This window comes from Rhinolophus sinicus, linkage group LG05 (assembly GCF_036562045.2).
Source record: "Rhinolophus sinicus isolate RSC01 linkage group LG05, ASM3656204v1, whole genome shotgun sequence".
Lineage (NCBI taxonomy): Eukaryota > Metazoa > Chordata > Mammalia > Chiroptera > Rhinolophidae > Rhinolophus > Rhinolophus sinicus.
The window spans coordinates 40,761,585-40,773,718 of NC_133755.1; the positions used below are offsets into that span (position 1 = coordinate 40,761,585).

The window sequence follows — 12,134 nt, forward strand, 5'->3', positions numbered from 1 at the left end:
GACAATAGGTCATCTCTCCTGATGAGCTCGCTGTATTATAATTATTCCTCCCAGGAGTGGTGGAGACTATTTTGCACACCCGTAGGCAGTCAGACATCACTTACATTTGAGGTTTTCAAAGTAAACGAATAATCTGTCTCTTTTGCTGAGTCCCAGATTCGCCCGCGAACTTGGGTACTAGAGTTCGGCGGGAAGGAAAGGTGACTGGGAATTGTACCACATTTATCTGGCACTTTCCACGGAGCATAGTCTAATAAATGGGGGGTTGTGGGAAAGGAGAGAGGGAGGGAGAGCAGCACCCTCCTCCTCTTTCAGAAATTGCACCTCAGCCTAAGATTTGGGTATTATTTCACCTGTATTTATAAAAACCACCACCGCACTCCCAGCACCAACCACCCAACTGCCTCGACTTCCATTAAAAGCAGCGACTAAGCCCAAAGAAAGAGGGAAAGACTGAGGAGTGAGGGGGGAAGACAAATAAATAAATAAAAGAGAGCGCGAAGGGGGAAGGGGAGAGATGGGAGAGAGGGAGCGCCTGGGACTCGAGACGGCGGCAGGTTCAATTAGCTAAACAAAGAAATCATGGCGGATTGTTTACACTTGGCAGCGCCCTGGCTGCGCCGACCGCGGGCCCCGAGCCGCCGCCGCCCCCGAGGAGTCTGCCGAGCTGCCCCCACGCCCTGGCCGGGTAAGTGACGCCGGCGCGGGCCCGGGGCGCGGCCACCGCGCGCGCACCGCCCCCGCCGCCACCCCGCCCCGCCGGCCCCCGGCGCCCCCCTCCCGCCCCCGCCACTCCCCCTAGTCAATCGCCCCAGCCCCCTCCTCCTGCCCCCGGCGCAGCTGGGCTCCGTTTGGATTTCGGTGACGCTGTGGCTGTGTTCCTTTGCTACTGCTGCTGCTGAAGCCATGGGGATGGAGTGGGGAGAGTTGGGGTGGGGGCAGCGGAGCAGCCTAGAGAGCTCGACCCCCTCCACAGGTTTGTCGCCTCTTGGTGTCAGGCCCTTTCCCGCTGGGCCAGCCCAGCCGGCGGACCCGGGGCTTGCTCGCCTTGCGCCACTGCCTCGTGGAGCAAGGCAAGCCCGCCCGCAGCCCAGGAGGTGGAGCCGGGCAATGACCCCGTGGGTGCCAGTGTGAAGGGCGCGGATAGCTACTGAAAGACTTGGCCCCGGAAAGTGTCACCCCTTCCATTTTCAAGGTCAAGTGGCCTCCTTCGCTGTCTCCTTCATGTGGCTCTCTCTCCTGTCCTCCATCCCTATGACCTTTTTCTTCTTTCCTCCTGCCGTCGTTTCTTCTCCAAGATTGGCCTTAAGGTTGAACCTGCCCAAGAGGTCACCTCCAGAGGCTGGCCTTGACAAAGCCACCACGTCTGTGAGAGCTTTTCCAAAGGCTGACTCTTTCTTCATCTTTTTGGCCCCTGAGCTCACTTTTTTCAATAGGATGGGACTCTAGTTCCTACAGAGGCTTTTAGACCAGTGTCTTTGTGCTAAGGTTGGCTGGCACAATGGTACTAGGAGGTGGGCTAATGACAGGGGAGGAAAACAAAGGCAACAAATAGGGGGAAAAACAGAGGGCAATTCACCAACAACAGAGGGGGCTCTCTCTTTTCCCAGGAAAATGGTTTCCTTTGTGGGAATCCTTCAAGCATCATCAGCATGAAAGTGACATATTTCTTCTGTAGAGAGAAAAAGGAATCCTTAGGTCCTTCAAGTTAATCTCAGTTTTCCTTCTAAGAAAACTTTTTTAAGAAAAATGTTTAGTGCATTTAGTAGTTTGCTTTTTCTCTATTTCTTGCTTTCCCTTTCTAGAACCTCAGTTAGTGTATCTTATCTATGTCCTATTTGGAGGAAATCACAATCAAGGGCAGTGTGTCAGTGCAGGACTGGAGTTGGTGGCATTTAAGCAGCCTTGGCTGAGGACCAGGGCAACAGAACCAAGCCCAGTTGCTTCTCTTGCACACATCCTTTTGTGTTTCTGACATAACACGGCTGACAGGTTGCTAATGGACATTGTAATTTGTAGTTCAGTGAATTGCTTTTTCACCTGAGAAAGAAAATGCTGCTGTTTAAAAACAAACAAACAAAAAAACCCGACTTGTATTAACATAGCAATTATTATGTATTTTTTATACAAATATGGTTCAATTGAATAAATTTTTGATTCATAATTTTTATTATGTCCTCTCAAAGGCCCATCTGGAATAAGGAATGGCCCTACTTTTTCTCTTCTTCCCCTTGAAAGTAGCAAATGTTGGGTGATTGAATCTCATTTATTAGATTCAACCAAATTGTATCTATTTTTTGCTTGTTAATCACCAAAGCAACTTTCTATGCAACCCACTATATCTTTAATAAAGCAAAACTTACTTTACAATTATAATTTGCCAGGCAAAGGCTCTATACCTTACCATCTCACTACTCTATTTTTTTTTTATTTTTTTTTTTGGCCCACTGACATTTCAATAACTAAGATTTATTCACAGCTGGGTAAGAATGGCTGTGGGTGGCAAGCCCTAGCTAACTCAATCAAGAACCCTGAACTTACTGGAGTCAGAAGCTCCGACTGAAGCTTGTATATGTCTATTTTCACCATTGTATGGACATTAGAGAAAACAAAGTTGGTGCTTCCATAAAGAGCTTCTACCCAGACACTTAACTCACCAGTTAGACTGCGAGTCCATTACTCAGTAACTCCAAGCACTTTCTCATAAATAGATTTTATGTTGACTCCCTGCCCATATCAGGTCAGAGATCATAATCATGAAGGAAGTGAATTGGCCTCCAAAGTGACTTTAACAGAAGCAGAAAGATCAGTCTTTGGGTTATAGATCTTGCTGACCCATTAAGGGTCAGTAAATTAATAGACTGCACTTGAGTTGACACTTCTGATCCCAACTTAATGGATTGATTAACTGATGGCTGCTATCTTCATTATGGGCTATTAGCACATTGTTAAACCTGAACTCAGAGTAAGAAACTGTTTTTATGTTTACTCTTTAGTTCCCAAGGTTAATCAATATTCATCATGGCCCTAAAATCTTTTTTTTTAAACTAAAGAGGTTAGTTAACTAAACCCTTTGGTAAAGAGGATTCAGTATTATAAGTATATGACTTTGGCATGCAATATATATGGTTGAAGAATTTGTAACATGCACAGAATTATCCAATTAGAAATACTATCTCCAAATGGAAAAATACATATAATAAAAATATTAAGCGTTTAAAATTGACATCCTTCTCTGTAGTAGCCAGCACTCTGACCCTCTTATGTTCTGTGTGCATTTATTAGGTTGGTGCAAAAGTAATTGCGGTTTAAAAGGTTAAAAATAATTGCAAAAACCACAATTACTTTTGCACCAATCTAATAAATGACCGTCAAATTTAATGTATGACATTTAGACTTCCAGTGATTGTGTAACTTGCCGGCTAGGAATAGCTCTTTGTAGTCAATGCTTAAGCTTACACTTTGTCTACCAGGAAGTGTGAATCTTAGGCCCCAAAAAGCCACACATTTGTGATCAACATATGTGAGAAATCAGTCTCTAGAAAGTATTATTAAATCCTTATGTGTTTCCTTTCTTGACCTTCTTGAGATTTCTGGAATATTCTAAGGTAGTTGGAATCTTGGTGGAATGGATATCATCAGTGGTCACTCTTTCATCTCACTATTGTTAATCAGAATGTCAATAATGCTGGGAAAACTGCTTAAGGAACTTGCAAAATTTAGGCTCCCAATCATTTGATAGATTAGGAGTTGTAGAGATTTGTTTGCTTCACATGAAACTTTATTCAAAATTCAGTCTGTTCTTCTGTCAACTAGGTTGCAAAAGGAGCAGTAATTTCAGGTAGAGATTTAAAATTGGTTAACTGGTAAACATAAAATGAAAGCAAAAACAAAATAAACCCAAGAATTATTCTACCAAAAAATATAGGAGAATTGGGATATTTTTATGTCTCCCAAATCAAGGCTAACAAGGGTATCAAGGAAGCCTGATAGTTTCAAAAACAAAGGATTGGTCCCCAGAATCATGAGAAGCCACTTAATTTGGCAAAGTAGAGATTATTGATGGGGTGGGTAGTGTTGATTGAGAGGTTAAGATCAATAGCAAGATTGTGGGAGGGCGAAGAAAAAGAAGATGGTGAAAAATCCATAGTAGATAGTTTTCATGAAGAATGTCTCAGGATGATGTTCTTTGAAGGTAGTAGGTTGACAAATCCTCAATTCACAAGCCCAAGTCTCAGAGAAAAAAGGATCTTAGTAGAAACAGAATTAAAACAGCATTAAGAACATTAAAAACTCCATAGCAAATAAAAGCTATGGAAAGTAGCTGTCTTCAAAACCAGCCACATTTGCCAGCTTTAAAAGCCTGTACCAAAGCGTAATCTTCTTGAATCATCTTTAGTGGTTTGGGGACACATGGCTACAGGATTGTAATCAGCTGAGGTAGAGGGTCCCCAAGCTCTAGGGTACACAGATTATTTTTTGCTTTAAAGTGTTTGAGCCCATTCTTAATTGAAATTCAATGTCTTTTACACTTGCTTTCTCCCTTATTTCATTTTCTTAAGCCCAGACAAAATGCTTTTGTTACCATATAGCCTTTCTACAAATTACCTTGGGATTTAGGGGAAGTTGTTTCTCTTTTTTTGGAGGGGGCTGTGCATCTGGTGTCATATCTGCAGAATTAGAGGGTGTGCTGTAAGCAGAGCCCTCTCTGAAACATCGGACTACACAGCCCACCAGAGAGAGCAGCAACGTTTATTGTCCTGTCCTGCTACTTATGTGATTGAACTGAATCTATAACACATAAAAAAGATTATAGGCTTTATACTTGTAATGTATGCATATAAAGTCACTTATTTAAAATTTGTTTGACAAGAGCTTATTTTATTATGAATGGTATATTGTGAGAAAGGGAGAAGTAAAAGCAAAACATTTGGCTTTGACAGTCTGCAGATAAATAAGGGTTTATTTTAAATAAAAATTTGATTTAATTAAAGTGGCTTTGAGGCATGCTATATGAGCAGGAGTGTGGGGCTGCTATGAATTAGTGGAAAACAAAGTGGAGTAGCAAAAACAATCACCCCCACCCCCCAGCCCCAACTTCACAACTGCTAACCTCAGAGGAAGCAACATTATAAAGAACCAAGGACACAGAGCAAGACTAACCCAAGTCTGTGGAACGTGCTTCAAGGGAAGGCAGGGTTTCAAAGAAGCATCAGCTCTCACAATCACTCGGCTTCCAGATGCATATATCACAGAGTTCTGTGCCAATTAGTAGAAGAGCTAGTGGCAATAGAATCTTGTCAGGGTAAGAGAATGGCCTAACTTTGCTGAGTGGCCAAGGCCCCAGCCTTGGTCACAATTGGGCTCCATCACTATCAGCATACCAGCCAGAACCAGGCAGGCAGGCAGAAGACGAACCAGAAAGACAGGTAGGTCAGATGGAGGTGTGGATACCCCAGAATTCTTTGTATAGGAGCAGCAGACCTAACCCTCTTGCCAAATCCTACTCACCAGTGAGTTGGAGTTTTTAATGTTCTATTGTGTCCCTATTGTATGTGTTTTTTGGGGAGGGATGTGGATTGGGTGTGGATGCAAAGATTGGATGCACAGAGTAGGAAAAGTCAGGGGCTAATAAAAATGGGGAAACCCAGTGAAACTACAGGATTAAAATATAGCAAGACATTCAGAATATAATATTCTTATAATAAAGGTATAGGGTTTGAAAGCAAAAGCCCACACACTCCAATAAAACTGTGTCCAGGATTATGTATTTCCAACAATGCACTGTAAGTTACTTTAACTAGCTCTGAATTAATGTGTCAAAATTCTTATATCAAGCCCTTGTGTGTGTTGCCACAACTCAATGAAATTTTTAAATCCAAAGAATATACTTATACAACACATTTGTCATAGAGACTTCCCTTTCCAAATGAAAGCTTCTAAATATAGCCCAGGTGAAGCTGAGCACTGGAAAATGACAGTGAGTTTGACAATGGCATTTTATTATCAATTGTCATAGTTTCCTCTATACCAACACATTTTGAAAATTATATCTTCTTGAGGGCATCATGTATGATTTAACAGAACTGATTAAATGACAGTAAATGTTATTTACTGTCTAAATGTCATTTACTGGCTAAAACAAAACACAACAAATACCAAACATCTTTCCCACTTATAATTAGTTGAAGAATTATGCTACATATATACTAGGGGCTTTGTGAATCTCTCAGAAAATCACACTATCAAAAACACACACAGAATCAATGTATTGAACATTCATATCAACATCTCCTGAAACATCAATGTCTTCCACTTTATTTCACTTTTTATGACTACCTCAAATTTTCAGTAGTTTGTAATTTAAGAATAATGTATAAGTTTTCTATTGCCATTTATAAATCACTACAAACTGTAGCTTAAGACAACAAATTTATAGTTCTGTAGGTCATATTTCTGACGTAAATCTCACTGGACTAAAATCAAAGTGCGTCTTCAGGGTTGCATTTTTTTCTAAGGGCTTTGGGAGAAATATCCATTTTCTTGCCTTTTCCAACTTGTAGAGGCCACCCATAGTCCTTGTCTTATGGCCTCCTTCCCTCATCTTGGGTGTTGCATTTTGCTGACCATTCTTTTGTGGCTCCCCTAACCACAACTGGAACAATCTTTGCTTTTAGAATCCATGTGATTTGACTGGGCACATCTGTATAGTCTCTCCATTAACCTTAAAGGCATTCGCAAAATCCCTTTTGCCATAGAAGGTATCACATTCACATATTCCTGGGATTAGGATGTGGACATCTTTTGGGGGGGGGGGGCATTATTCTGCCTAACTTTTAATTCTACTTTCTTCCTAACTGTGAATTAAGTTCCTCTAGAAGCAGATACCAAGGCAAGGATCCCAGTGCCCCAGGTATATTTGGGAGTGATACCAAGAAATGCTGATAAGGGAGTGGGGAAAGGAGATAAGGAATAAAAGAAAGACAAGAAATGGTGTATTATCGAACAAGTGGCAACTGGAATATTGAAGTTTAGTCTCACTGAGGGATAGTGTAGAACTGAATTGTCCTAAAGGAAGTGTGAGGGATATGTAGTATTTAGGCTTTAAGTCTCTGTTCTTATTGGTCCAGGCTGCTTTCAAGGGTATTGTTTCTCTGGCACTTCTGGCTTGACCTAGCATGCTCCCTTAACCCAGCTGAAGACCTCACACAGAGATCACAGGTATTCACAGCAAGCAGGCCTCAGTGTGAAGAAGTAGGTGCCAGGAGTTTATATGTGGGGCACCAATGGGCACCTCTGATTTAATTCATCACCAAGTTCTACCTTTTATTTTTCCTCCATAGTTTCTTGGACACTTTTCTCTTTCTGTTGCTACAATTCAGGTAAGCTTCTTTGCATCACTCTACAAATCTGTTTTTTCCACCTCAAGTTCTGTTCCACTCCAATTTGTACTGTTTGCCTTCAAAGTTTTTCTTCCTGAATTTTACTGTGTTACTTGAAACAAATGGACAAGCAAGCAAACACAAGTCTTTCTTAATTTCCTGGTACCTATGGGAAAATTTAAAAATAAAAATCCTCAATCTGGCTTTCAGGTACATCCATTCTGGCCCCATACTACCTTATATTTGGTAGTTCTTATACCAACTTATATTTATCCACTTTACCCTGTTCCTGGACAGCAGGAGAACTAATCCAATTTACCTATGATTTTCTCTGTTCATAATCCTTAACCCTTTGGGTCCAAGCCTGGATGATATGGAACTTTTCAGCTGATACAGGTCAAATACTCTTGTCTCATTAATCTCTTTACTTGTCTCATTACTGTTTTTGAGCCCATCTAACACTTTCCTTTCTTCTTGCTCTTGGTCATAGAGGTTCTTTTTCTGGGCTAATGATCTAATTCCTGCTCATCCTTCAAGGTTCCAGTGAAACCTTTCCCTTCTCTATTTAGCCTTCCATTAACCCATCCCAGCTGGAAGTGAGCAATCTCTCTTTTCTGAACTCTTTAAAGCTACTATTTTAGCTTTTACTATTTTTTGTTCATAATTTTAGTTATCTTTTCATAGGATGTAAATTTAATCTCAGATAGTTTCTCAGGTCTCAGAAGATAACAGGACATCATATATTTTTGCCTCTCAAATCCTGGAATGTTTTGGTTAGCATATGTACTCATTAGCTATTTGTTACACAAATAACATTCTTTTTGGGGAAAAGTATAGAGTAGCATACTTTGACCAAAATGAAAACTAATAAAAGGGAAAACATCAGTATTTTAGTGCTATGTACTACTGCTATGCTACAAAGCAATTTATTACTTGAGTTGATGTTAAAAGAATCTGATTCTTTTTTTCTTTCTTACTTCAAGCAAGCACATGTTTAAAAAAAGTTAAAGACATCAACACCTTTGAAACTAAGATATCTTAAAAGTATAGACTAGAAGTTTGGATGTCTCCCTCTATTCTTAACCTAACCCGAAGATATGTGATAAGAATTACAAAGGATCTTTTCCTTTTTGAAAGCTGATGAAGTACAGTTAAAAAGTGTTTGGGTTCTTTCATTTAAAATTTTCAAATTTAAAAACGAATTTAAAAAGAACCTAGGATATCACTGCACTTGTGAGGCAAAAATATCCAGTGGGTTCTTGGATGCCAGTTCTTCTATTTCCATTGGGGGAAAAAAATCCCTGTTTTCATTTTGACCTTGTGAGTCAAGGAGATGACTGCAAAAAGCTCGGAAGCTTGGCTGATCATCTTTATGGTATCAGCATAGCTTTTCTTCTGTGCACAGTGAGACCCATCAAGGCCTGTGTTTTGTGTTGCCTTTTTAGTGCTGGAAATAGTATTTCACAATAACTGTAATCTAGTTCTTTGGATCAACTCTGGCATCACAGTACTGCCAACAGAATAGAATAAAGTTATCTGGCAGGGGAGCATCATTTGCTGATCTGTGACCTCATTAACACCAATCAATTCAGTGAGTAATCAACACAGATTATTAATAATGCAGATCAGAAAAATAAACTCTGTGACCAAGAACATGAAGAAAAGAAAGCATAAGAATTCCAGTAACACTCTTTAGTAGTTTTTAACCCTATCCGTTTTGAATACTGATGCCTGGGCCCTGCCTACAGAGATTCTGAGGTAATAGGTTTCGGCTGTGTTCTGGGCATCAGCATTCTGAAATTCTCAGGTGACTGAGAATCACTGCTCTAGTCCCTGTCATCTTCTACAGGCGGACAATATGGCTATAGAGCTTATAGATAATATAGAGATCATCTACTCTCCTATCTCAGGCAATTGAAGAGTTGAGCAAGCGAATCTGGCAGTGTTGAGAGGAAAGACTCATATCCACACAACAGGAATCAGAGTGAGATTTGAGGTCTCCCGGCTCCTAAGCTATAGTGCTTTCCTACCTTAAGTGTGGTCCTTGGACCAGCAGCTTCATTGGGAACTTGTTAGAAATGCAGAATCTCAGGCCATTCCCGACCTCCTGAATCAGAGTCTGCTTTTTAACAACTTCCCCAGGTGATGGGTACTCACATTCTTTTGGGAAGCCCCTCACGCTAAAGGTTGCTTAACTGCCATCTCTGAGAATCTGAAGTTTCATTTACCTCAGTAGCTTCAACATCTAATACAATACCTGGAACTTGAAAGATAATATTTGTTGAATTTTAGATTCCTTTTTGCTGTAAAACATGTTAGTTACATACCTTTTAACAATTTATTCTTTGAGTACATGAACTCAATTATACTTTATATATATTGTTCAACATTTCATCTTTATGAGCCTTTATTGAGTACCTGTTTTATGTTAAGTACTGCAACTACAAAGGTATCTGAGATATTTTCTAGGAGCTCACTGTCTAGTTGGGGGAAAAACGAGGACAATTAACAGGTGTGAAAACACTGTAGGGTGAGAGCCACAATGGAAATACTAGAGCTCATGGTGTTTGCTGTGGGAATGTGGATAAAGAGCATTGGGTCTGGGTCTTTGGGGTAGTCTGGGATGGTCTTTGGGGTGGCCTTGGGGTTTTCAAGGCAAGTGAAAGCAAAGTTGACTCTAGACAGTCATCAGAAGTCAACCAGGTGATGGAGGCGTGGGGATGCAAACAGCACTGTTCAAAGGGCGCTCTAAGGGAGAGAGAGCAGCCCAGGCAAATCGAAGGGAAACCATGCTCAGAAATGGATGCTTTTGATAATCCAATTCAAGGAATGGAGCAGAGCACTAGGATGACTGGAGGTGGGATGCAGGGAAGAGAAGAGGGTTCCTTTATTTCTTCTCTACCTGGCTTCAGAAGTAAAGGGAAATGTTTAGAAAACCAGGGACAGCCCCAATATTTTACAATTTGGAAATATTGTAGCATGTTAACTGGGGTATGCATTACAGCCCAGAGTCTTGTGATCTTGTAATTGTCCTCTTTTGGTCTGTGTCCTCATAACAGTCTAACATTCAGAATGGACAATAGCAGACTTCAGGCCAGTCCAATCCAGAGAGAATCACCTAATTCTGGTACCTTCAAAGGACCTTCCGTTCTCAAGTGAGACTAGGTTTAGACTTGCCCTGTCCAATACTTAGCCCCACGTGGCTGTTGAGGGCTTTGAGATGTGGTTAGCCCAAATTCAGTTGTGCAGTAAGTGTAAAGTACACACCAGATTTTGGAGACTTATTACCAAAAAAAGAAAAATATCTCAATAATATTTTATATTAATGGCATCTTAAAATGCTAACATTTTGGATATATTGGGGGGGTCAATAAAATACATTAAAATTAATTTCACCTGTTTCTTTTTACTTTTTTTTAATGTAGGCACAAGAAATTTTTACATTATATATGTGGCTCACATTATATTTTGTGGGCAGAACTGGCCTCGACTATGTCAACCTGAAGATGCTACCAAGTAATTATTTTTCTCTTCTACCCTGGAAACACTCCCAATTCCATCTGTGGCTCCAGATGACCTGGGAGGGGTTTTAGCTTTAAACTTGGAGAGGCATACCTTTTCAATGGTTGTGACAAATGAGGGGAAAGTCAAATGAGTAACAGGGAAAACTTTGTCTTTATCAAGTATTTTTAACATTTTTATTCTAGTATATCTTTTAAACATCACTGCATTTATTTTTATTTCATGGTTAGGCAGGTTTATGACTTGTCCAACTCTTTCCCTCTCAAGTCGGAATAAAATGCCATTGTCAAATACACCCTCTCTAATCTGTGTTATTTGACATACACTAGGTAGGACAGAGCTTTAGGTTCTATTTTCACTTCAGTGCAGATGTGAAAGTTCCAGTTAATGAGAGCGTTGTGTGTTTGTGTTTCAGGAATAAAAGGCTCCCTGAGTCTGCCTTAAAGCTTTAGATATTCTGTACATGGAATAAAGTGACATGCTCAAATTAACTGTGGCCAGACAGATCCACATGATATGAATATAAATGTTTGAGTCTTGTTCAAATTAAGGTTCTTGGTATCAGGGAAAGCTCTTTCTCACTAGGCAAGTCAAAATCACTGTATCTCACTGTGCTATTGGAACATATAGCAGTACAAGATTTGCATTCAACTCAACTGTGAGATTTTATTCAGTATACTAGGTTGGGGCAAAAGTAATTGCGGTTTAAAAGATTGAAAATAATTGTAAAAACTGCAATTACTTTTGCACCAAACTAATACTTAAATTAATACATTTAAGGGAACTTCTTCAGCAGTCTAAAAGCAGTCCACATTTCTATTCTTTGGCTTTGTGGAACTTCAAAAGCCTTTTCACTTTATATCCAATGGTTAATTACATGGTTAATTGGAAAGACTGAATGGAGGCTAGAATTTGAGTTTTGAAGTCAGCAGACAGATTTCCATGTCTTACTCTCTGGTGAGCAGAAGCACGTCAGTTCACCAAAAACAACTTTGTGGAGGACTAATTCTTTGAATTGCTATTTCTCAAAAAAATGACTTTTCTGAAAGTCAATTCACCAAAATCCAGTTCTCCAACTGAGCTATTCATGAAATGACCAATTTGCCAATTCACTGATTTATCAAAACTTTTCTATTAAGCTTTCCTAAAGTTTATAGCAAATCCTGTTGTATAAGGAGACTGCAGCAGCTTTGAAAATATTTCAAAGTTTTTAGGTTAGTTTGGTTTAAG

The 12,134-nt window shown here is 40.1% G+C and overlaps 1 long non-coding RNA gene across 8 annotated transcripts in view; it reads left to right on the plus strand.

The window, feature by feature from the left end:
- The first annotated feature begins 221 nt into the window (after positions 1-221).
- LOC109437798 (uncharacterized) overlaps positions 222-12,134 on the plus strand; it is an 801,312-nt gene continuing 789,399 nt past the window's right edge. For 5 of the 8 annotated variants that reach the window (XR_012496361.1, XR_012496360.1, XR_012496362.1 and 2 more), the window contains exon 1: positions 222-688. This is a non-coding gene — a long non-coding RNA (uncharacterized LOC109437798). The remainder of the gene's footprint in view (positions 689-12,134) is intronic. The other 3 variants (XR_012496363.1, XR_012496366.1, XR_012496367.1) reach the window with 2 other exon arrangements.